The 26,393-nt window shown below is 41.5% G+C and overlaps 1 protein-coding gene across 3 annotated transcripts in view; it reads left to right on the forward strand.

Annotated features, from left to right (window-relative positions):
• The window catches only part of DDAH1 (dimethylarginine dimethylaminohydrolase 1), a 175,031-nt gene that overhangs the window by 144,466 nt on the left and 4,172 nt on the right, over window positions 1-26,393 (forward strand). The window lies entirely within an intron of this gene.

The raw sequence follows: 26,393 nt of genomic DNA on the forward strand, positions 1-26,393 counted from the left end.
TTTGTCAATTTTTGGTATAAGGGAAAAGATAATGTCTGGAAAGAGAGAATTTGGTGAATGGTATCACTCAAAGGGCTCTAGGAAGATTAGTTTTTTCCTAGGGGACTATCTGTGCTATCTATCCGTAGCAGCTGGTTTGATCTTCACGTGTCTGAAATTGATTACAAGGGAAGGAAAGGGACAAAGCTGGCCTATATTGTGCCTTTGTGTGGATTAGCAGAAAGAACCTTCTCTGGGAGACAAATAAGAAAAAGTAGCCCCATCTGCCATACTGGGTAGACTTGGTCCCTAATTCAAATAGGCTTGTCCCTAACTCAATAGGTTTCTAACTTAATAGGTTTCTAACCCAAATAGTATGGTAAAAATAACACATAACAAATGAAGAGATAATGCAATGTGATTAACCAGCACTACAGGGTATAAAATAGCCCTAGTCAGAGGAAAGAAGGGAGCACCTTGAGGGCTAGATATTCAGAGAAAGCTTCATGGAGAAATACGGGTAGCTGTGGGTCTTAGAGGATTGGCAGGGTAGGGTTCAGTGAGAGGCTGTCCCAGGTGGGGACATGGTATAAACAAAGACTGAGCGAAGTACATACATGAGATGTAAGCAAACCCGTCCAACTAATACAGTGCTTTCTAGTGGGCTCCCGGAGACATGGCTGGATGGGGCAGGGCGAGTCTGAAGAGATAGGGACCGAAAAGTGTGGGAAAGAAGAAGTTTATCTCCATGAAGCAGGAGTCTGGGGACCCACAGGCTCTGAGAAGTAAGGTCTGCATTGCTTAAGAGATGTTGATCAATCATTCTTTTGCAAAAAAAGAAAAGAAGGAAGGAAGGAAGGAAGGAAGGAAGGAAGGAAGGAAGGAAGGAAGGAAGGAAGGAAGGAAGGAAGGAAGGAAGGAAGGAAGGGAAAGAAAGGAAGGAAGGAAGGAAGGAAGGAAGGAAGGAAGGAAGGAAGGAAGGAAGGAAGGAAGGAAGAAAGAAAGAAAGAAAGAAAGAAAGAAAGAAAGAAAGAAAGAAAGAAAGAAAGAAAGAAAGAAAGAAAGACCCTGTGGTCAGAAAGGAGAACTATAATAGAAAAAAACAGCGAAACCTTTCCTGTTCTCTTTCCTGTAACATTCATTCAATTAATGATATTCGCTCTGTACTTGAAACCTACTGTGTCAAAAGCTAGAAATAATCCTCACTGACTACAAAGGCATTCTTTGAAGATCATATTTTCTATCAGCAAATGTGCTTCCTAAACCATGGGCCTGTGGAGTTGGCCAATGCCCACCTGCCATGTTCCTACCATCAAAACCCGTCCTCTTACCTCGTAATGAAAGCAGGAGGACAAACGAGCTGGAGACTCATAACGAGATGTGTGTGAGGGTGTGTTCTCAGGTCAGAACGAGGTGGGTTGGCGAAATTCAGATTTGGTGGACTGAGGTGCTTATTTATTTGAGAACAGTTTGGCTCCTATATAAAAACAACCAAATGGAATTGATAGTAGGTTATTAAATCTTACTACTAACCCAGAGATAGAAAAACTTATGTAGTTAGGTGAGAAGACAGTTGAATACAGACAGATATCATCTGCAAGTAATGAAAGCATTTTTCCATTTCACAAGTGAAAATACTGAGATCTGATGAAATAAAGCATCTTGAATAGGAACTTAACAGTTTCAGAATCAAATTTCCTGTATCCTGATTCTCCTCTCCCCAATTACTCACCCCACACAACACTCATTCTTTTTCTATTCAAAACCTTTGCTGTTATTTTCCCATAGATTTGTTCTAGCTGAGCTTCCCCTTTCTCCTCCCCTCTTTCCAGCTGTCCCCTCATCCCATTTTTTGCTTGTATCCAGGGTCTGACCTGTCTCAAGAAAGATGTGTTTGGTCCCAGATATGTGTTTCCCTTGCAAGTCTTGAAGTCTCTGTCTTGCCTCTATAGAGAAGCCTCTGGCCACTTGGGCAGCTCTCTGAAGGGCAAGGCATTTAAATAGAAGTGACTGTGCCTTCTTGCACCACACACTGAAAGCCTGACTGCTTCCCACGCTGTCACTGCGTGCAGAGTACTTGCTTCCTAAAGTCTAAAAACCACTTCTTACATATTTATGCAAAGTTGAGAGCCCAAGGACTTCTTACTGCATTTAAAACACTTTGTAATCTATTTTTACAATCTATTCTTGGTTAATGAACTAGGCTTTTACGGAGATAGTCATCATACCTGTCTAAGGTTGTACTATAGATTTAATAGCAAATGCACTGGATATTTCAATGAAATCATCCATCTAACAGGGGTCCCCAAACTTTTTACACAGAGGGCCAGTTCACTGTCCCTCAGACCGTTGGAGGACCACCACATACAGTGCTCCTCTCACTGACCACCAATGAAAGAGGTGCCCCTTCCGGAAGTGTGGCGGGGGGCCGGATAAATGGCCTCAGGGGGCCTCATGCGGCCCCGCGGGCAGTAGTTTGGGGATGCCTGATGACTTTAGCAACTCTTTGCTAAAAAAAAAAAAAAAAAACAAACAAAAAAAACAACTAGAACACATTTAATCACTTAATACAGGGTACATTTAATGGCCATTTAACATAAACTATACTTAAGACAAAGAAGGAAAAAAGGAGAACATATTATTACTGTTTTTCACTGTTGATATAGCCAGGGTACTGGAGGATAGGTTGATTGAACAAATTTCTAAAGATACTTGACATCAAGTCTTATCTTAGAAATACTATGATCTGGCCCTGGCCAGTTGGCTCAATGATAGAGCATCAGCCTGGCATGTGGATGTCCCAGATTCAATTCCCAGCCAGGGCATACAGAAAAAGTGACCATCTGCTTCTCCACCCCACCCCTCCCTATCTCCCTTCTCTCTCTCTCTCTCTCTCTCTCTCTCTCTCTCTTCCCCTCCTACAGCCATAGTTCAATTGATTCAAGCACATTGGCCCTGGGCACTGGAGATGGCTCTGTGGAGCCTCAGCCTCAGCTGCTAAAAATAGCTTGTTGCGAGCATGGCCCCAGATGGGCAGATGGGGGTCACTGGGCAGATCTCAGTTGGGATATATGTGGGGGTCTGTCTCTCTATTATGAAGAAGAAGAAGACAGAAGAAGAAGAAGAGAAAGAAGAAGAAGGAGGAGGAGGAAGAGGAGGAGGAGGAGGGGGAGGAGGAGGAGGGGGAAAGAAATACTATTATCTAAGCAAAATTAGTCTTTAAAGTAATCTGACCTTTCTATAGTTTTTCTCGCAGACTTTCCATCATTCCCTTTATGTGCCTGGGCAACTACCACTTTCATCCTGCATCTCTGGCTCTAAAAGAAAATCTACTGCCCACAAAAATTAGGGGTATTTCAAAATTAATATAAAGCTATAAAATACCCCCTTATTTTTGTGAGAAGTATAGCTTAAGATTAATTCATGCACAAGCAATAGACATGCTTGTATTTGCAGAAGGAATGCTAGCCTTCCCAAAGACACGAGAACCTCCAGTTGCTGCACAGCTGGAACTGCTGTTCACAAAGATAATTTGAGCAAAAAAAGTCAATCTTCAATAAAACACATATTCTATTATTTCATTCATTTAATTCAAGTAAGAGACAAAACTATTCTATGCTGTTAGCAGTCAGAATAGCGGTTATTTCGAGAAGAATGGAGGGAGCTGTGATTCGAAGGGCCCCTTTGTACGTTCTTCTTTCATTTTTAAACCATTGAAAAAAATACATATATTATACTGTTAGAAGTGAGTTATGATTAACTTACAGAAATAATGTTTCAATAGCTAAGTCCTAACTCAAACCTCTGCTTTACCTTTTACAGGATGCCTGTCTTTTCCAGACTAGCCTGTTATTTTTATCTAAGATAAAAAAAAGACTGAAACTTTGTATCCCTAGACCAACATCTCCCTCATTCCCCTCCCCCAGCCCTTGTACACCTTAGATATATACGATTTTTTATTGTTACTTATACATCAATAAAGTCAGAGAAAAAATTGACATGGTAAATAAGGAGTAGATTTGCACCACATCTCACCTGTTCTTTTTCTAGATGCATTCCAACGTCGGCTTCCTGTCCATGAACCTGGATTAATTACATGCTCTCTGTCATAGGAGGACCGATTGTAATTCCTGCCCTTGAGAGGGACACAGTAATGATTTTTAACTCAATCTTTTTCAAAGTATTCAGTCCTCCAGTAAGTTGATAGGGGTAGAGGGGAGAAAGAGAGGACAAAAGGAGGGAGACAAGGAAGTCAGCGAGGAGGAGAGCGACCCTTAGCTAAAACTGCCCTGAAGCTAATCAGATGAGGAAGCTGCCCATTTACCAGAGCTCTGAGTTGGAGTTCCGGGGGCTGCGGTACTGACCAGTGGGGGGGCTGTGCCCTCTGCTGGCCAGGCAGCAAGAAGTGCATCCTAACCTTCCTAACCCCACGCAAGAGACCAGTTTTTTTCTCCTCTTGGCATTGGCAGTTTTGTTTAAGGGCCTCTGTTTTATTAGTAATTCTATTCTTTTGCATCACAAGTAGTGATTATTTTAAAATACTTTTCATAGAAATACTTAAAAGGATGTGGCAAGAAAAAAATTATGAGATCACCACTCCATTTTTTTTTGTCTTTGTCATGTAATTGGAGCTGAAATATAGTAAGTTGAATTCCAACAGACTTGTAATTTTAAATTAAAATGCTCATAATGCATCCTGGTGGAAATGTCTTCTAGGTTTCTTATCTACGTCCTGAAATAATTAATTGTATTTGCAAGATTCCTTAAATGAGGACATGATCTGCCTTGCAACTATTAAATTGCATAGCACGCAGAGTGTTTTTCTTTTGAATGACTACATAACAGAGGTCGCTCACACAGTGTTTCCTCTCGTTTTGACTCAGCTTCAGCGTTGGTTTTATGTCCAGAAATGTCCATGTTATTTTATAAATGGTCATATAAAAATGAAAATGAAAAAACCCTCGATGTGTTTTGATTTTGTATGTTTTTTTATTGCCTGGAATTTCATTTAATGACTACTGGCCCAGCAATAGCAAAAATCAAATGATGGAATGTGAGTTAACTAGTATCAACAGGGTGAATGAAGTGGAAAAATAAAGACTTTGAATTTTTAGTTGTTGTCACAGGGAATCATACTGTGTAGCCACAAGGTTTCCCACGTTGGGTCTCTGTTCTGAAAGGCATACTGACTGTCCCATTGCAGGTTCACTTCGGTCTTACTATCTGGCTGTCTGTTTCAGATGTATTCGCCAGATCCTCAGAACAGTGATTTTGAAAAAAACTCCCATGGCTGAATTTAAAAATTAACATAAAACTAAACAGCCTTTGAGCTTGTAACAACTGTTTCTGCTCCTTTTCCTGGCAGCCGTAGCCTTATCTGACACTCTTCCCAGAGCTGTGTGCCAGCGAGACCGAGGAGGCCAGAATAAAATGCGTTGGCATAAGAGGGCAATAAATAATCTGAAGCGGTGAGATCAAAACAGCCACGCTGAATTTCAGCTCTAGTCTCAAGGCAGAAAGAAGGCACAATTGGCCAAGTAGGAGAAAGGAAATAATAATGTTATTGTTGTTTTTTCTCCCTTGAGCTTACAAGAAAAGATGTCAGAAGAAAAAGAAAAGATGAAATTATTTATTTTTAAAGTACTGTTTATTTTGTCCATTATGTGATGGGACTTCAAAAAGTATTCAACAGGGTTTATGTGATGTTGAAGGGGGAATTCAAACCCCTGTTGGATGGTTGAGCAAATGGCCTTTTATGGAGCCTTTTGATCCAAGACTCCTGCTTGCAAAAGGAAAGAAAAGTCTCTAAGTGACCTTCAATTTGTGGTTTCCAATGAGGAACTTCTGCAAACACACTGCCCTGGGCCCGTCTCAGAAAATTCTGAGGTTCTGAGTCTGGGGTTGAGCCCCGGCATTCTCATTTTGCAAAAGCTCCGCAGGTGACTGCGCACAGGCTAAGTTGAGAGCCACCTGGGATTTCTGCAATGCCTTTAAGGGTTCCTGCTACTTCCGAAATTACCTGGCTTATAATCTTGAGGAGCCAACCACTGTGTACTATAGTTGTGTCGTGGGAAATGTCCAAACCTAAAGAGTATTTTTATGAGTTTATTTGAGCCAAACTGACAATAATTGCCAGGAAGCAAAATCTCAACAGATTAAGAAAATGCCCTGGAGAGGGGCAGTTTTGCAGCTTATTTTATACATTCGAGCTAAAGCAGAAGATGTAAGGAAGGTTACATGAACTCCTTTGGTGATAGATTAGGAAGCAGGAGAAAGCAAAGTGGGGAAATCTCTGAGATTGGATAAAAGGTAAAAAGAGAGGTAAATACCATATTTCCCCGTGTATAAGACGCTCCTGTATATAAGATACACCTTAATTTGGGGGCCTGAAATTTGAAAAAAAAAAATGTATTACATAACATTATTGAACTCAAGTTTTATTCATCATAAAATTCATACAACTCCTCATCACTGTCAAAACTCCCATCCGTTAGCTTTTCCTCATCTGTGTCTGATGACGCATCCTCTTCATATACTGCCTCGTCCTCAATTTCATCTCTGGCATTTGAAATGCCACAACCACTATATAAGATGCACCCAGTTTTTAGACCCCAAATTTTTTAAAAAGGGGCACATCTTGTACATGGGGAAATACGGTACTTCTTTTACATTGTCCTTGATTGACATTTGGAGCACACAGAGATGGTATGCTAGTGAGCAAGATAGCAATGGGAGGTCCCATGGTTTTGTGCCCCCGTGTGTGGGTGTGCGCTGAGGGGTCTGGAAAAGATTGTTACATTTCAAAGGTATGTTATCTTTAAAAAAACAACAGACAGGCTCACTTACGGTAAAGATGAACCTTTGTCAAGAAAGCTACAGGCCTAGGATGTGACTACCTGCCATGACCCGCTTTTAGTTAGGAATTTTTATGTTCGGGCCATCCTATGTGGTTCCTTTAGGTCTCTGAGTTTGTAGGGCCCACCATGGAGGCCTCTCCTGAGCTTGTTAAGTTTAAGATGGGGACCCTTTTTCATCCACAGGTACAAAATAACATATTCAGAGTAGTAGTAAAAGTAGAGGAAGTACCCAAATTAAGCCATAGAAAGCTAGATACTCCTTACCTTTTTGCTGCCTAGAATTCAACATTGTATAAACTTAAAATATAACACCTAACTGGGCAATAACTTGGATGCCATCATTCAATAATTTGGTATGCTCTAATCCCTTGTTAAAATATTCTGAGTTACCAAAAATTGCTAAGGTCTCATTTTCTGAGAACAGGAAATTTGCCTTTAACTCAGGTTTCCATATGCCCGTCCCCCAACACAAACACACACACATGCAAAGAAAAACCTAACAGGACCTGATCTGAATGTGTGCATATTGGTGCAAGAGGGTGAAATGGTTCAGCTGCATCCCATTACTAATACTAGAGAAGAACTCATTTTTAAAAAGTAGTCATATGATGATTCTACTAAAGAAGCATGCCTGACCTGTGGTGGCACAGTGGATAAAGCGTCGACCTGGAAATGCTGAGGTCGCCGGTTCGAAACCCTGGGCTTGCCTGGTCAAGGCACATATGGGAGTTGATGCTTCCTGCTCCTCCCCCTTCTCTCTCTCTGTCTCTCTCTCTCTCTCTCTCTCTCCCTCTCTCTCTCCTTTCTAAAATGAATAAATAAAATTAAAAAAAAAAAAAAGCAGAGCCAAAATGGCTAAAGAGCAAAGCTGAGAACTTCCTAGGCTGCCTTTCTGGCTCTGCCTCCAGTTCCTCCAGTGTGACACCTCTATCCTGTTCTCAGACTCGTCAGGAAAAAACAAAGTTGAATTAGCCTGACTAGGGAATGAGAGTTTCATTTCTGCCCATTGGAAGTTTCATGACATGCAGTCAAAGTGAAAAGACTGTTTTGAACTTGGAGGAGAGAGTATATGAGCACTTGGCAAAAATAGCAGCCATTTAATTGTAAAGCACCAATGGTAAGGAGAGTTCCAAAGTGGGTTCACTGTAGCGTCTTGACCACTGCAGTATCATCCTCTCAGTGGCTGTGGGTGATGGGAGACTTGCACTTAGCTGAGCATCTTCATGCCTGTTTGAGGGTAAAAACTCACAGAAGATTCCAACCTAGGTAGTTCCATTTTTCTTTGAGAAGGCTTCAGGGACATATATCTCTCTTAAACTGAATATTTTATAGATGACATCATTTTCTAATTCATACATTAAAAAAAAAGAAGAGGTAAGGTTTCCAAAACCTTTCATTTCTGTCTCTTCAGCAAAAACCTTTGAAAAAGGCAATTTAAGACCCTGGCCAGGTGGCTCAGTGGTCCCATTGACCTGACATGTGGATGTCCTGGGTTCGATTCCCGGTCAGGACACACAGGAGAAGCACCATCTGCTTCTCTTCCCTCCTGCAGCCATGGCTCAATTGGAGCAAGTTGCTCCTGGATGCTGAGGATGGCTCCATGGCCTCTGCCTCAGGTGCTAGGAAGAGCTCAGTTGCTGAGCAATGGAGCAACACCCCAGATGGGCAGAGCATTGCCCCCTACTGGTGGATCCTGGTCCAGGCACCTGTGGGAGTCTATCTTTCTGTCTCACGTCCTCTCACTGAATAAAAAAAATATATAAATAAAAAAATGCAATTTAAAAGAGATCCCAGTTGAGCTTGAGGCTTGGCCTTCTCAGCACAATACAGCAGTATTTACTGAACAACAGCTCTGTTAATAATACATACTGTTTTTAAGCACAGAGGACATGGAGATGGATGAGAAACAGTTTCTGTCCTCAGTGCCCATCCAGCTTACCTGGATGAACAGGATGGGACATTGAAGGATAAATACTGTTACAGTGTAAATGACTAATACAGATATAGGGTCCTAGTAAAGGTGATGGGAGTTCATGACAAACAAGACAACTGGGAGAATATCTATCTATTCCATAATCAAAAAACAATGGCTAAAACAAAGGGTGTATGCGGGGAAATAAGGAGAGTTAAGGTCCAAGATATAAGTTGGTCCTGGTCCAAAGGCCAAGGAATTGGGGTTGTCTTCTTTGCAGGCTGCAGGGCACCACTCAGAGTTTTTAGCAGAAGTATAAAAGCTGATGGTCCTTCAGAAAGGTCACACAGTTCACAAATAAACGCAAGGGGGTCTGGACTGGGAAGGTAGCCGTGAAAATGGAAAGGCCACACTGAAGGTGAGGTCTGATGGGAGAAGTAACAGAACACTGTGACTGATGGATGTGAGGCCACAAGGGAGAAAAATGGAGCAGAGACACACTTTGACAGATATTTCTAGAGCTCTTGTATACCAGGCACTGTACTAGGCCCTGGGGGACAATGATGAACAGAATGACTTCAGAAATGACTACCAGAGGTGGTGCAATTGATGGAATTTTTGGAAAAGGGTTCAAACTCTCCCTTTCACCTCATCTGCCCAAGACTACATCGTAGAAAATTGATGGGCCCACATATGTAGCTGGATTTTATTGACCTCAATTCACATTTTGGGAACTGATCTGTACTCAGACACATCCAACTGACAGCAGCTCTGGTAGACATCCGATGTCTAAGCCTGTGCGACACTAATGAGGCTGGCTCCCATTTCAGTTTCCATTGGCAGCGGAGGGTGGCTCATCCGAATTTGGAGTCTCTGTCCTTTCCCCCTTTTCATTTATTTTTTATTATCTTTATCTACTCCCACCAAAGAAAATCACTTTAACATTTGTGTGCCCTTCATCTCCAGCAGTGTCCCGCTGTTTCTGGGCTGAACTGAGTTGACTAGAAACCACCAAAAATAAAAAAAGGCAAGATAATTTCTGCCTCATGAGCTGCAATTGTACATCGCAGGATGACCTGTGTGACACTCTCGGCTGTGCCAGCTCCAGTACCCATGATGTTGAAGGGATTAGGAAATGTGTCAGTTGAGCTGGAGGGAGGATGATTGAGGTTTGGGTTACTGTTTCTCTGTGGAAATCACATGTATTAAATGCCTGAGGTGTTGATGAGTATCCAATTGCTTGGATGAAGGTTAATAAAGCATATGGTAAGACATAGACACTAAATAAGGAGTGACATTTTAACTATGAATTATTCTCCAGCCTCTAGGGAAAACATCCGCACTACCTGATGCAATCTGGGATTTGGGCCATCCTTAGAAATAATGACATCCGAGAGAAACAAAAGTTAATTTGCCACCACTTTGCTGCAAACCCATCCCACTAATATGGCCATGATTTTAATAAACACTCACTCTTTCTTCTTGCTTTTATCTTTCAGAATGTCATATGGGTCCAGCAACCTTTAAGAATATTTCCAAATCTATTATTTTTGTGTGGTCACTGGATACTGTGGTTGGGGCCCAGTGTTACTCAAACATTATCTGTCTACAAATGTAAAAGTCAGCTTCGAAGATAAATTACAGCAGCCATTCCCTTTTATCTTTTTCTGAAGTGGGACCAAGTTCAAAGCCGTGACCACATATCTGGAGGTGACTCATGATACAGAGTTTTTTAAAAACCATTTAGAAGTTAGATGAAAGTTGTTAAATCGATTACATTTTGTGCATTTTCTAGTCATTCCTTTCTTTTCATCCACACCTTGGCAAGTGATGCACTCGATATAGGTTTGCTACTAGTAGTTGTAAAATCGATAGCATTAATGGTACCTTATAGGTATAAAGATCATGTTAATTTAACTTGAAAAGTCTGAGTTAGTGATATTCAAACTTGAGTGTGTCCAAGAATGGCATGGAGTGCATATTTGAAATGCACATGACACCCTGGCTGGTTGGCTCAGTGGTAGAGAATTGGCCCAGCATGAGGATGTCCTGGGTTCAATTCCCAGTCAGGGCACACAGGAGAAGTGCCCATCTGCTTCTCCACCCTTCCCCCTCTTGCTTCTCTCACTCTCTGTCTCTCTCTTCCCCTCCTGCAGCCATGGCTCAATTGGAGCGAGTTGGCCTTGGGCACAGAGAATGGCTCCATGGCCTCCGCCTCAGGCACTAAGAAGAGCTTGGTTGCTGAGCAATGTAGCAATGGCCCAGATGGGCAGAGCATCACCCCCTCATGGGCCTGCCAGGTGGATCCCAGTCGTGGTGTATGCGGGGAGTCTGAGAGTCTGTCTCTGCATCCCTCCCCTCACTGAATAAAAAAAAAAAAAAAGAAATGCACATTATGTTCCTTGGGTTCACCATAAGAAATTCTGATCAGCAAGACTGGGGAAAAGCCCAGGAAGTGCTGCATGATTCAGCAGCAAGTAACCCATAGACCGCACCGGGAGAAACACTAGCTCTGTCTGGAATTCACAAGGCATCAATTCCTACACTAGCTTTTGAGATCAGGGGAATTAAATTCATTTCCAAAGTAAATTGTCATATCCTTGAACAAAGAATGCAACCTAATATCATTCAGCATAGTATATTGAGTAAAATAGCACTTCAGAGAAATAGTTCTCATGTGGAAGAAAACTATACAGGACTCCTCTAGATTATTGAACTACAAACACGCATGAAGAGCTCGTTTTTCTCAAAAACCCTGTGTCTTGTTAGGGAAATGCTTACAGAATATTCTGTGCCGATAGCATTTGTAAATGCAAATACCATGTATCTGCACTGAGTGCTTATTGCCCTAATTCTCCTCAGGCACATAGGCCCCCAGATTTGCACAGAAAAGTTTGCATTCCTTCCCAGCTGTGAAGTCCTGAGGCTTGAAAACAAACATAACAAATTCTTCAAGTAGGAATAGAGGAAGGAGAAAAGAACCCTAGATCTCTCTTTGGATAAGAAGTTCGTCTGGTCTCATCCCCGAGCTCATTAAGGAGAATTTGAGAAGGGCCTCCTGAGAGCAACCAGAGCCGGCTGAAGTCCAAGGCTGAGTGACTGGTGTTGACGGCACAGAAGGATGTGCCACCAGTGCTGAGCGACAGCTCCTCTTTGCTCTTCACTGAAGAAGGTTGAGCTCTGAGTGAGTGAATCTTACAGGAAACTGCATCAGGAGGTTTTAGGACGATTTTAAGAGTTATTAAAATGCTGAAATGCACTGCTAAGAGATCATCCATTCATTTAACATTCAACAAAGATGTATTGAGCGCCTACCACTTGCCAAGCACCGTACACAGGGCCAGCAATGTGACTCTGCCTCCCTGGAAGCTTTTCAGTAACTATCAGTCCTTCTGGGATGACTTGGATACCTTGACTTAGTTGAAAGCAAACAGTATGATAATTGCCTAAAGGGGAAAAGGTCAAAATATGTATAGTGGTGATGTAGAAATATATATGTATATGTTATTACTCTCTGAACTGCTCTAGCTTGCATTCTGCCATTCCTTCCTTATGACTTGAACCTTGAGTTTTAAATGAGCACATTGCCACTTGGAATAAAGTCCACACTTCTCCCTTCCTTTGGACTAGGTCTGAGTGTAAGGCTAAGTATTGCTCAGTGAAATGAAAGCAGAAGCACTGGGTATGAAATCCAGGAAGCCTAGATTTGAAAGAGATTGTGCCTTCTCTCCTTTCTGAATCTTGCTGCCTGAGAAAAAAGTATGTGATGGTTGGAACACCAACAGCTACTCTACATTATGAGGGCAAGGGCTATATCCAGGGGGTATGGCAGAGCAAAAAGCTAGAAGGACCCTGGACTCCTGATGACTGTCAGGCCACTACATCACACTATGACCTCAAAACATCCACATGAGAGAAAAACAATCTTTTATAAGTCGCTTTGGGAGGCAGGGAATTTATGTTACAGCCCAACTTAGCCCTGCTTGATAAAGGCTGTCTGTCTTAATTAGCCATTAACAGAAAATCCAAATCAAGCTAACATAAAGAATAAAGGAGATTTATTGGTCCACATAGTTCTGAGGTAATGCAGACCTTAAGGTTGATCCATCTGCCCAATAATGTCATCAAAGAACTAGATCCTTTTATCTCTCGCCTCCTCCTTTCACAGATGAGCTGCATTATAATGCTGGCTCCTGTCCAGGGAGCACAGTGCCTGCTAGCCAGTTCTGGCTCCCTGCTTCCTCACCCACACTCGGAGAAGGGACATCAGTCCTTCCAAAAAGTGAGGAAGCCTCTTTCAGATCGTATTCATTCTTAGTCCAAATTGGTCATCTGCCCATTCCTGAACCACTAACTCTAACCCAGGGGCTCCAGTTCCCTGACTGCACTGAGGCCTGCTGGGGCATTGCAGCAAACCCACAGGACCACTACGACGTATGTTAAATTTATACACACACACACACACACACACATACACCTGTCAGATACTACACACAATTCTGCTATTAAGTCATTTGGAGTTAACTGCTTAATAGATAAAAGTGTTAGATTTGAGGGGCTTGTGGTGTTTATTTTGTTTTGGGGGTGATATTCTTTGGCCTAGAGGTATCATGGCTATATTACTGAGACACCACAGGTGCTATGAATCAAGAAATGAACCTCTGGCCTAGATCCTCTATCCTGGAGTTAGGGATAAACTTAGCTTCTCCTGTTATGTGGGCTGCGCAGGGAGGTGTGGGTTTACAAATGAAAATCAGGGTAGTTATTGAGAAAGCAGGGCTTTAATGTGGGGAAAGCAGCCACAATGTCCTCCAGATCCTTGGAAGAGCTAAACCCTCAATTCCCCTTAGGAGAAGTATTGTTGTCTAAGAAAAGACAGGTCCTTTAGGATTAAGGCAAGACCCTTGAAGGCTTGGGGTCAGCAGGAGACAGTACAGCAGAAGAGAAAGAAAATATCCTTCGTTAGAAGCAATAGGAATGTGGAGATAGGGAAGGAGGGGAGAAATAGGAGTGGGGAGAGGTCTGGACCACGAAACAGTTGTCAAGTCTTTGAATACACCAGCGTTTAGCATTCTAAGTGTTTATATAACTGTAATACTCCAATTTTCCAAACATGAGAAAAGTCTGTTACCCTGTGTGAATAGGTTTTGTTTTTGTTTTCTTGTTTTTTTGAAGCAAAGAATGACTGAGGTCCCTACTTATGTTGACATGATTTAAAGGAGAGATAGCACCTGGAAAATAATTGTCTCCAAATGGATCTAATTCAGTGGAAGCTGGTGCCAGCAATAACATGAGAATATAAACTGTTTCCCTTCTTCCTTCTGTACTGGAAACTGGTGGAAATTATGGAGAGGGCACAGAATAGTGCTTGTCAATCCTGTCTACATATTAAAATAATTTCAGCGGAACGTTTAAAAAGAAATACTAATGTTTGGCCTACTCTGGACCAAGTAAATAAAAAAATCTCTATGGTTGTGGCTCAAAAATCTATATATTTTTTTAAAAGCTCCCCAGATGATTCTAATTCGTAAATAGGATTGACAGCCACTGGCCTAGGACATTCCATAAATCAAGGAATAGAAGTATAAGACAATCTTATTTGATCTTTAGAAGAGAAATTCCTTAAATTCTTTCCTCCAAACTGAGACCAATAGAAAAGGCCTGGACATCTTGGTTGTTTGGCACAGCAGTAGAGCATCGGCCTGGCATGTGGATGTCCCAGGTTTGATTCCCAGTCAGGGCACACAGGAGAAGTGACCATCTGCCTCTGTACCCTTTCCCCTCCCACCTTCTGTGTTTCTTGCTCTCTCTTTTCCTCCCACAGTCATGGCTTGATTGGTTCAAGCACATCGGCCCTGGCCACTGAGAATGGCTCTGTGGAGCCTCCACCTGAAGTGCTAAAATAGCATGATTAGAAGCATGGCCCCAGATGGGGAGAGAATCGGCTCCAGATGAGGTTGCCAGGTGGATTCCAGTCCGGCCACATGTAAGAGTCTGTCTCTCTATCTCTCCCCTCTCACTTGGAAAAGGAGAAAGAAAAAAATAAAAGAATATGAAAAGGCCCGGACTGAGTCAAGAGATGTAGAATGAGTCATCACTATGCACTTCACTGCCTTTCTGTGATTTTAGGTAACTCACTTAATTTTTCATCTCTGAGCTTCTGTAAAAGAGAAGTGGGCTTGATAATTTCCAAATTCCTGCCTAGTTCTCAAATGTGTTATTCTTAATTTTCTATAAAATGACATCATTTTCCTGGTGCTCAGAGTACTTTACCAACATTAAATGTATGACAGTAACAAGGATGATATCCAGACGGAAACCAAGATTTCTCTTCCGTATTTCAGGAATGTAAAACCTGAAGCACACAGAGCTCCAGAACTCACACACAGAGCTCCAGAACTCACACACAGGAGCAGGCAAGGTGGGGATGGCTGCGTTCTTCATTAACCATGGTTTAGTGACAGTCATTTACAGGGGATTTGGGTTTCTTGTGAAAAAGTATGTGGGGACAATGGCTGTTTTGTTAATCACCAATCTACTTTTTTTTCAGGGATCTATTAATTCAGAGGAAGAAGAGTAAACAGTATACTTATTTGGAAGTTTGATTTCTTTCTCTTTCTTTTTCTGTTTTTCTTCCTATTTCCCATAACTATGTACTCTTCTCCTAAAATATGAATACATTTCATAGGCTTTCTCCTAAAAATAGTGGTTCTCAACTTTGTCTGTCAGGGGCATTTGTCAATGTCACAACGTGAGGGATGGAAGAATGGATGCTACTGATATGTAGTATATAGAGACCAGGGATGCTACTAAATATTCTACAATGCACAGGACAGCCCCCAAAACAAAGACTTACCAGCCCAAACTGTCATTAATGCTAAAGGTAAGAAACCCTATCCAAAAATATAATGATCTCTCAACCGTGTTTCACAGAAATTTTTATTTCTGAGCATATTGGAGTAAGGTGCTTCTCCCTGATACATTGAAAGACAACAATGGCTCTTGAAAATCAAGAAGCCCGGGAAAAAAGAAAGAAAGTCAAGTAGCCTGGGCCATCAAGAGTGTTTTTCATTATCTGGGCATTCAAGATCTATATACAGTTCCAATATTTATTGGATTTTTGTGTAACATTATTTTCAGACATTAGAACTACTTAGTTTATACATAGGCAAAATTTTCATAACTGGGAAAGAAGCACAGAAATTGAGTAACAAAGCCACACGTAACTGCTCTCAAGGGTGCAAGCCTCCAGAGGCTTTCGTTCCAGCCTTTGAGTGAGGTGGAATTTGGGAACTCTGTATTGGGATGTTCAGGCTCTTTCACTAACAAGTTTAGTGGAGGGGGGAACAAGTTTTGTCTTGGGTATGTACATGTATAAAAAAGACCTGAAAAACCCATATCAAACTCTTTTTTTCCTTATTGCTACCTATAGGGAAAGGGAAAGAGATAAGAGAGAAATGGGGCAGAGTGGGGAAGACAGAGAACTTCAACTTTTTTTAAATTAGCTTTACTGAGATATAATTTTATATAATAAAATTTACAAATTTTAAATTATGATTCAATGAGTTTTGACCAAAGCACTGAGTTGCATTAAGTTCAGTAAGAACTTTAACTTTTTATATTTGAATCTTTTACATGATGCTTATGATTCTGTTCATAATTTGTATTTTTGTTTATAACTTAAAAGCATGTTTTTAGAAGAACTCTTTGAAATTATATAATTATACCTCACTTCATGTTGTAATAGTGACTTACAAAGAATCATAAAGTATGGCAAAATAACAACCAGAAATGAAAGGAAAAGATGTTGTAAAGGGGAAAGAACTATCTGATCTGCTCATTTCCATGTTTAGCCACAGGACATTCAGACGGTAAGCTTCCAATCAGTCAATGTGAAAAGGGAAACCCAATCATCTTCTCTTGTATCTATGAGAGCTTCCACTGGTTGGGACAGAGTGAACAGGGCTGGTCCTGAGCTGTAAAGTGAACAAGGCTGTAAAGTATGTGTGTTTGCCCATTTCTTGTCTCTCACCTTGGAGCCTACCCCTCTGCTGCTCAAGAAAAAATAATGCGTTGTCACCCACTGTCTTTTTCCATTCCCAACGATTTTGCTCATCTACTTAAAAGAACATCATAGCTAGCTTTGAGGAAACCAACCTGTAGTCCAGTAGCAAAACTCAGATGACGTCAGGGGTAGGATCTTCTCTGTCTAAATGCAAACTTCTAAAAAACATATGCATGTTGTAAGGCCAGTAGTCATGGCCGTGTGGCCATGCACATGCAGGTTCCCATTGGATTCAGGCAGACAGTAAAGAAACAGTGGAGCCAAAAAATGATAGGCCATTTCATTTATTAAAGTCTCACACCAGCCGATGAGCAAACACACAGAGTTCCCAAAGCTCTGAGAGATTTTTTTGTTCCACAACCTGGAGAATCTCCTCTGATTTCTCCTACAATCAAAGGCCCCACCAATCTTAGGGGAGCCCGCAAAGCCCATCAGCTCTGGTTCCCCATCTGCACACCTTCTCTCTCTCTGCCAACATGGCTTCTTTCTGCCTCTTCTTCTTCTCTCTCTCTCTCTTTTTTTTTTTTTTTTTTTTTTTTTTTTTTGTATTTTTCTGAAGCTGGAAACGGGGAGAGACAGTCAGACTGACTCCCGCATGCGCCCGACCGGGATCCACCCGGCACGCCCACCAGGGGGCGATGCTCAGCCCCTCCGGGGCGTCGCTCTGCCGCGACCAGAGCCACTCTAGTGCCTGGGGCAAAGGCCAAGGAGCCATCCCCAGCGACCGGGCCATCTTTGCTCCAATGGAGCCTTGGCTGTGGGACGGGAAGAGAGAGACAGAGAGGAAGGAGGGGGAGGGTGGAGAAGCAAATGGGCACTTCTCCTATGTGCCCTGGCTGGGGATCAAACCCGGATCCCCCGCACTGGCCAGGCCGACGCTCTACCGCTGAGCCAACCGGCCAGGGCCCTCTCTTTTCAAAGACCTCTCCTCCAGCAAACATTAGTAAAACAATGGCCCTTCCTAAGCAAGAAGGAAATTTGCTATTTCACAGACCACATATACCTGGCACTACCCAGCCCCCAATGCAAACTATAAGTGAGCAAACATAAAAATCATATTTTACACACTTTTTTGACCAACACGTGTTAAATAAATTGTATATATAGGAAAGATTAGTCCACAGGCTGCCAGTTTGTGAGCTCAGAGTCTAGTCTTTCAAGAGATACTAACAACATGGTAGTTTGGTGTGACAAAAAAAGGTGGGCATTTGAAAGGTGATGCACATCAAATTCTGGATTTATTGCCATAACATGTGACTTTGAACAAATTACTGAATTTCTCTGAACCTGAATGTTCTCATCTGTAAAAATGAATTGTTTTGAGAAATGAATAAAGAATGGGTGTTCGGAAGGAATGCTTTGTTCTGAATTTCTTTCCTCTCCACTCCTGAAATTAGAAACTTAAGGCTGTAACACCCAGAGAGCCTCCCTTGTTCCTCCTGCCCGTGTCCTGCTCCCCAGCCCCAGAGAGCACAGTGGTCTTCTAACAATGTGCAGGGGGTCTCCCAGCCTCCCACAGAAACCATTGGTTTTGAGTGGTCTTCTAACAATGTGCGGGGGGTCTCCCAGCCTCCCACAGAAACCACTGGTTTTGAGAGTCTGTTGGTCAAATAAGTTTGTAAAATAAGATTTTTATGTTTGCTCGATTATAGTTTGCATTGGGGGCTGGGCAGCGCCAGGTATATGTGGTCTGTGAAGTTGCAAATTACCTTCTTGCTTGAGAAGAGCTATTGTTTTGTTAATGTATGCTGGAGGAGAGTTTTTTGCGCCAGAAAGTTCTGAAAAGAGAAAGAAGGAGAAGATGCAGAAAGAAGCCATGTTTTGCAGGGAGAGCAGAAAGAATGCAGAGTGATGAGAGAGAAGTCATGTTGGCAGGGAAAGAGAAGGTGTGCAGATGGGGAACCGAGCTGAGAGGCTTTGGGAGCCCTGTGAATTTGCTCGTCGGCTGGTGCAAAACTTTAATAAAAGAATGGCCCACCATTTTTTGGCTCCACTGTTTCTTTACCATCTGCCCAAAATCAGTGAGAACCTGCATGTAAATGGCCACTACGGCGATGATCCCTGGCCTTACAGGGTCCCTTTCAGAAATGGTTTGTGTGATTTCTGGTTGTAGCTTTTCTTTCTCATATTCAGTGAGTCATATATCTGAGCAAAAGCAGCACTTCCAAATATGAGAGAGAATTTGTGCAGGAGATGGCAGTTAACTTTGAAAGGAACACCTGCCATTGAAAGTATTACCCATACTTAACCAAAAGGAACCAAATAACCTCATTCTGAGTATCTGTATAGCCCATCAATTCAAACAGGATATTTAAAAGACCACCTCTCAGTTCTGCTCATTTTGACCTAAGTCACAGGGCTAGGAAAAATGAAACCATGATATCAATTCTAAAATTTTAACCATAGCTATGTTGACTTAGGCTTAAAATAATTTCCTGGGCTTGATGCCTGTTCTGTTGTTAGGTACTTAATTAACTCTTGATGCATGAATAAATGAATGAATGATTTTAGATATCTAATAACAATGAAAAATATAATTGAGCATCATATATTGTATATCTCAATAGAATCTATAATCAGCTGCTTTTAATATTGGCTCAGTTTTGATATGATGAGGTGGGTGTATACGGGCCTGACCTGTGGTGGCGCAGTGGATAAAGCATTGACCTGAGGTCGTCAGTTTGAAACCTCGGGCTTACCTGGTCAAGGTACATATGGAAGTTGATGTTTCCTACTCCCACCCCCCACCTGTTCTCTCTCTTTTCTCTAAATTGAATAAATAAAATCTTTTTAAAATATTCTAAAAAGAGAGAGATGGTGTATATGTATATTTCATAGAAAGATCAATCAAGAGCAAGCCAAAAATGTGCTCTGAAGATTTCCTAAATATCTCTAAATACCTTCTATCTCTATGCACCTTTGCTTCCATATTTGACCAATAAGTCTTAAATTGTTCTGTGACACAACATAGCCCAAGAATTATTTGTTTTAAAATAACTGATGTAATACAAAGAAACCATGAGTAACAAACAAGTGGGAGAATGGAGCTGCCTTCCAGTCCTTTGGATGAGAAAATTCCCAGAAATGTTGGGAACTGCCGGAAATGCCTAGTTGTTAATGCACTAGCCATGTAAAGTCACTTGGGCTGAAAGCCAGACATTTCCCACTCTGCTTTGTGACAGCTCCTCCCTGGGGAGCTCAGCCAATTCCTCCAACCCAGCAGCTGTGAAACAGACCACATGTGGCCAAGATGATGCTCAGAGCCATTTCCTCTCTATTGTGTGCCTTCTTTGTTAAGGAGAAGCCTATGATAGAAGTAAGGTTGGCTTTCTATTTCCTGCTCGCATATGCCTGTCCTACCTTAAATTATACATTACCATCTCCAGAAGGCAGAGCCTGTGACTGTATTACCTTGGCACCTTTTTCCCTTTTCTACCTCCCTCCACTATGTGCCTATCAAAAGACTGTTGAAATCAACCAAACACCAATTATATCCAATCCCAATAATAATTACTCCGTTTACACATGGAAAAATTCCTTTGGGAAATGGCGAAAGTCAGAAAAGGCATTTAAAGGCATCTTGACTTCTCCAATCTCCCCCATAGCCCTGTAGAACTCCTATGTATTATCCAAAATCTGGGGGCTCTGGGGAATCTGTAATGCTGTGGAATGTTTAGGGCTTTCTTCTTTCGGTTCTGTCTTGGGTCACCGTGTGAAGCCGGAAGAACAGTCCCTGTGGTTAAAAGAATATTTTACATAGAGTCTAGGGCAATACACCTCCTTCACCGTTTTTAGGGAAAAAATGTTGAAACATGGAACTAAACAGCTCTATAGCACCTTTTGGGATATTTGAAATGATGCTCGTCTCTGAAAAAGGCTTCTGTGCATCCACAAAGCAGAAACAAAACCTGTTCCTCCCCTTTGCCCTGGCTCTTGGGGAGCCTGAGCTCTCAGAGGTGCCGCCCTGCCAGGCGGGCCTGAAAGTACCTCCTTCCAGGGCCCATTTCAACACAACCAGGGGAAGATGTTAGAGAGACAGATAGTCTCCTGAATCTGTTTCTATGAGTGTGTTCCCCTCTGAATGACGAGCACCCTGCATTATGTGTGTACACACACACACACACACACACACCACACACATGCGTGCATATATATATATATATATATATATATATCCTGAACCTAGCTATAAATAAATGGCAAGCTGTCTTATTCAGACAATAACAACATAAGAGAAAGGAAAATAATCACTGTGAGAGGAAAAGAGAAACCTGTTCTTTGTCCCAAAAAGACAGAAATTCTTTGTGTTTAAAATAAAGACCTTTAAATGGTGATGGAAGGATACTTGACTTGGGGTGGTGAACACACAATACAATATACAGATGAAATATTGTAGAATTCTACGCCTGAAACCGACTTTACTAACCACTGTCACCCCCAATAAATTTAATAAAAAATAAAGTAAAATAGCATGACCAGGCAATGGATAGAGTGGATAGAGTGTTGACCTAGGATGCAGAGGACCAAGGTTTGAAACCCTGAGATCACCAGCTTGAGCGCGGGCTCATCTGGCTTGAGCATGCACTCACCAGCTTGAGTGCAGGGTTTCTGGCTTAAGCCCAAAGGTCAATGGCTTGAAGCTTAAGGTCATTGACTTACTTGAGCCCAAGGTCACTGGCTTGAGCAAGGGGTCACTGGCTCAGTTGGAGCCCCCTGTTCAAGGCACACATAAGAAAGCAATCAATGAACAACTAAGGTGCCACAATGAAGAATTGAGGCTTCTCATCTCTCTCCCTTCCTGTCTGTCTGTCCCTATCTGTCCCTCTCTCTGTTTCTCTCTGTCTCTCTCTCTGTCTCTCTCACTAAAAACAAAAAAAGTAAAATAAAATAAACACCTTTAGCTTTTACATTTAAAAAATATTTTTTGTTTATTACCTATAGTTACCATTTCCTAAATCGTTTTCATTTAGAAAGACTATTCCTCACATAGCTTTTCTGTTATTTTCTTTCCACAGTTAAGCAGAACCATTTACTGTTCCAAATGGGGCCAGTTCTGTTATTAAAAGTCACTTCTTTTGGCACATTTTCTAACCTGTCTTAAAACGATAACCCTGGGGCCTTGATAAATTAATTGAAAAACTTTTTTTAAGGTGACTTTGGTGGTTTTAAGACATTTATTTTAAGAGTAACTCTGAGTAGAACTTAGCAGTGAATTACTTTATATATTCCCAGTATTAAATTACTTCCTCACTAAAGATATTATCATTCCTCACAGTAATGAAAAAAATTAAACTATCCTGACACAGTGCTAGGTTAAGTGTGTGTGTTATGTGCTATTGAGTTTGTTCCAACTCCTGGAAACCCCATGGATGAGTGATGTCCACAATGTCCTGGCTCCAGCATCCCTGCCTGGCTGCTTGTAGACTCACGCCTATGGCTTCTTCTATGGAATCAACCCATCTCAGATTTGTCTTCCTATTTTCCCGTTGCCTTCTATTTTTCCTTTCCCAAGGAACCCTGCTTCCTCATGATGTGCCTGAAGTAAAACAGTTTCAGTTTTGTCATTTTTGCCTCCAGTGATGTTTCCGGCTTCATTTGTTCTTGGACCCACTTGTTCATCTTTCTAGTGGTTCAGGTATCCATCGAGCTCTTCTTCAACACCAGATTTTAAATGATTACTGGCCGTTATATCAATAATTTTAGGAATGCTCCCACTAGAAGCTATAAATTATAAGGCCCAGAAAACAGAGAAACACTAAAGAGTGAGGAGAAGCAGCAATTAGAATGTCAAATAAATGTCTTTAACTGAAGAACAGGACAAACACATAGGAACTGGGTAGATGGGAGGATTGTGCACTCAGGAGGTGAGGGTGGGAGTGGGGATGCTTGGGGAGCACAGGAGCCCAGTTAATAAAGCACAGCAGGGAAAGGAAGCACAGTCTCTGTTACTCCAAACAAACTGGGCGCTCTCTGAGCTGGGCACCTCCTTGGAATTTTAGTTTGCTCCCTTACTGATAAACAAGAAATCAGCCCTGATAACAATCCTTGGATCCTTGGTAACACTTCCTCTGGGATGTAAAACATTCCATGTTTCTGCCTCAGAGCCACCGCCGGATGTGCATGAGTCAGACTGAGAGGTAGGAAACTTGGCCAGGCTGCTTATGAGACCAGTGAAGGTATAGTCAGCCTGTGAGGGGTGGTCTTGCCATGCTTCTTTCTCTTTCAGCTCATCTTGTACATAGGTTATTTCTTTGTGTATGAGCAAAGAGTGTAACAAATCATCTATAGACCATGAATTAACCTGGAAACCAACTGGCAATTATCTAGTGCTTGTGAATGGTGAGACCAACTAGGCTCAATGTGATAGACCAAAATATGCTACCCACAATCCTCCCAATTGCTTAGAAAATTAAATCAATGGAAATACAAGATTTTTGGGGTGGGGGGACTGTTAGTTTGTGTCCAATCTTGACCAGGTAATGACTGTACATACCACATTTTCAGGATCTTTGTGAGACCCTTGAATCACTGGGGTTCAACTTAGTAGACCTCTGGCCCAGGGCACTATCTCCTTACTGGTCTGGAAGAAATCCTGAACTTCTGGGGTCAGTTAGGCCCAAACCCTGTGAAGGATCAGTCTGGTTCTAACTGCAAGCATGAGCAGACTGACCATGTTGGCCCTCCTTCAACAGGACACAGTAAGCAGAGTTTCAGACATAGTGTAATCCTACTCCCTGTACCAGGAAAGAAGCACGCTGGTCAGACAGACCAAGAGTAATTGCTGAAAAGTCATACAAAGCCTAAGTTCTAGCTTGCAATTAGAAACAGCCCCACTTATGTCATGAAGAAACCAATCTGCTCTTCTGGTTCTGGAGCCATTTTACTAAACCAAGGGTTACAAACCAACAGAGGCATTTGTGTTCATTTCACTATACACAGCATTGTTTTTCTTTCCTTCTGTTTTAATGCTTTTAGGTGCTGTGCATGCTCTAGTTCACCCCAGGTCCACCATTCCTTATTGTCTTACACCCAAAGTCATTTGAGTTAGAATCACAGAGTCTTGTGTCCTTCTGTACAGCAGAAAGAAAAAGACAAACGTTGGCCTCATTGATTTCAGCCTGCTTTACTTTATGTAATGCACTGTAATTATATTTCTGGACATAGATCACGCCTTGTTTTTCTGAGGAAATTCAGTTGTTCTCATATGTAATTGCTCACACAGTCCATCCTCGTGTGCTTCTGAGGTCCCCTATATCCTTTGAAAGGAATGAAGAAATGAGTCAATTAGCTATAAACATATTTCAATCATCTGCTATATGCAGGTGACTTGTAAACAACAAAGAAGGAAGAATGCTCACATTTATTACACACCTAATATGTGCTGGGGGCTTGTGCTAAGCACTCCACATACATGATCTGTTTTGTTCTGTTCTGTTTTAAAAAATAATCTTCAATGTTGCCTAATGGGGAATGGGTATGACATTGCCATCCCATTTTAAAGCTGAAGGAATTGAAGCTCAGAGAGTTTAAGTAACTTGCTCAGGGTCACAGAGTTAGTGTTTTGTAGAGCAAGGCTTCAGACCCAGACCTTTCTGACTTCAAAGCCCCTGCTTTGTTCACTGTACTATGCCTAAGCCTCCTTCAAGGAGCTAGCAGTCCATTTGAAAAAAAAAACCAGAAACTTTGTAAAAACTTTCATATTAAAATTTGTCCTAATTATGAGAAGTCTGGGAACTTTCTAGCAATTCTCTCTAAGTGATCCAGGCAGAAGGGATACTAAACCTGCAAGACCATTGGATTCCCTATGTAGGTTTTAGAACACAGGACACTAGGGAAAACACCATAGGAATATGACGGGTATAGTACTATGGGGTTTTAAGAATAAAGATAGACCTCCAAAACAAGCTATTTTAAGAGTGAAGTTAAAGGTTAAAGCTTGCCAGAATAGGAGATGGGATTGCAGACTAGAAACTTGAACTTTGACTGGTCATGCTGTCATAAAATACTAGTGGCTTATTTAAGGGCTTGTTACTGTGTCTTATTATGTACATTATCTCTACTTAACTTTCACAATAAGTATAAAAGACTATTATTATCCAAATTTTATAGGTGAGGAAACAAGAAGTAAAAAAAAAAAAAAAAAAGCTTAAATTTACATAGCTCAGGAAGCTGAGACTCAACCCCAGCTCTCACTCCACAGCTGGGGCTTTAATGTACCCTTTCCACACAATAATAAATGGAAACCACCATTACTGTGTTTTGAAAGTAGCCAAAAAGGAAATCTGCATAAAACAGTTCATAATAGAAGAGGACTATTTAGGTCTGGATTTTTTTTTCTTTTATACCAGCCACTTCATATTATTTTTGAGCATATTGTAAGAGGGCTAAACTGAATGTTAATTTGCTTAAAATAGTTCATCTTTAAGAGTGTCATTAACTTCTTAGTTGTCCACATATTTGAATATATTTAAGATTTCTCAATCCATGCTCTAAAGAAGAGCCCACCCTACAACTAGTGTACTCTGTGGACCTGTCGTTTCAAAGAACAGTTTGAATTATAAAGTGCAAGAGAGATGCTGAGTCTAGTTCTATAGCTACACCAAACTGTACTGTACCATAAAAGATAGGATTGCATATGAAAAAAGAATTGCATGGTATCACAAGAAAAATAATAAGTACTAAACAAATGTAACAACAACAAACATGCAGGTGTTGATGGTAGTCTATAGGAGAGAGAAATTGCAGCGGCTGTGGAGGTCAAGGAGAGCAGAGTGAGACAATTAATTAATAAGGCTTCGAGGTGCACAGATCTGGGCTTGACTTCACCTAGATGGCCTCAAGCTTTTAAAATCCAGTTTCTTTATCTATCTATAAAATAGGAATTTTGAAATAAGATAATAGATGTAATCGCCCCCTGATGGGCATGCCAGGTGGATCCCGGTCAGGCGCATGCGGGAGTCTGACTGCCTCCCTACTTCTAACTTCGGAAAAAATAAAAAATGAATTTTAAAAAATTAAGTTAAAATAGTAAAATAAAATAAAAAAAGATAATAGATGTAAAATATTTAGCATGGTGCGCTGCTTGGTCTCTGTAATGTAATTATCTATTTGTCAGACTCCTTCATTGGACTGTGACATCTTCTAAGACTGGGTCTATGTCCTGCTCACCTCTGTGTCTGAGCCTTTGACATAGTGCATAGGCTCATTCCATTCTTTATGTTTCCTTCTCTCTGAAGGATGTCCCAGCATCAGATTACTCCGGGCCTCTCTCGCTCTTGACATATGTCGCTAGGAGAAGTGAATAGTTTACCTAATTGGTGAGTCAGGAAGGGCTTACGACATGCCACTCCTCACATTCTCCTGGGAACATGCAGTCTCTTCCACACCATAAACCTCACCGTCCAATGCTGTCATGACCGCGGGGGCAAATCTGCCTGATTCTGGGCTCTAGTAACATGCAACACATTTTCACACAAATATTGAAGGGTAGAAGGATGCCTGTTTGGTAAGAAATATTAGAGCGAGATTGTGGAAAAGATCGTGGTAATACCTTCATTATGGCATTTTGGCAGATTCCTTA

The sequence above is a fragment of the Saccopteryx bilineata genome, chromosome 3 (genome assembly GCF_036850765.1).
Source record: "Saccopteryx bilineata isolate mSacBil1 chromosome 3, mSacBil1_pri_phased_curated, whole genome shotgun sequence".
NCBI lineage: Eukaryota > Metazoa > Chordata > Mammalia > Chiroptera > Emballonuridae > Saccopteryx > Saccopteryx bilineata.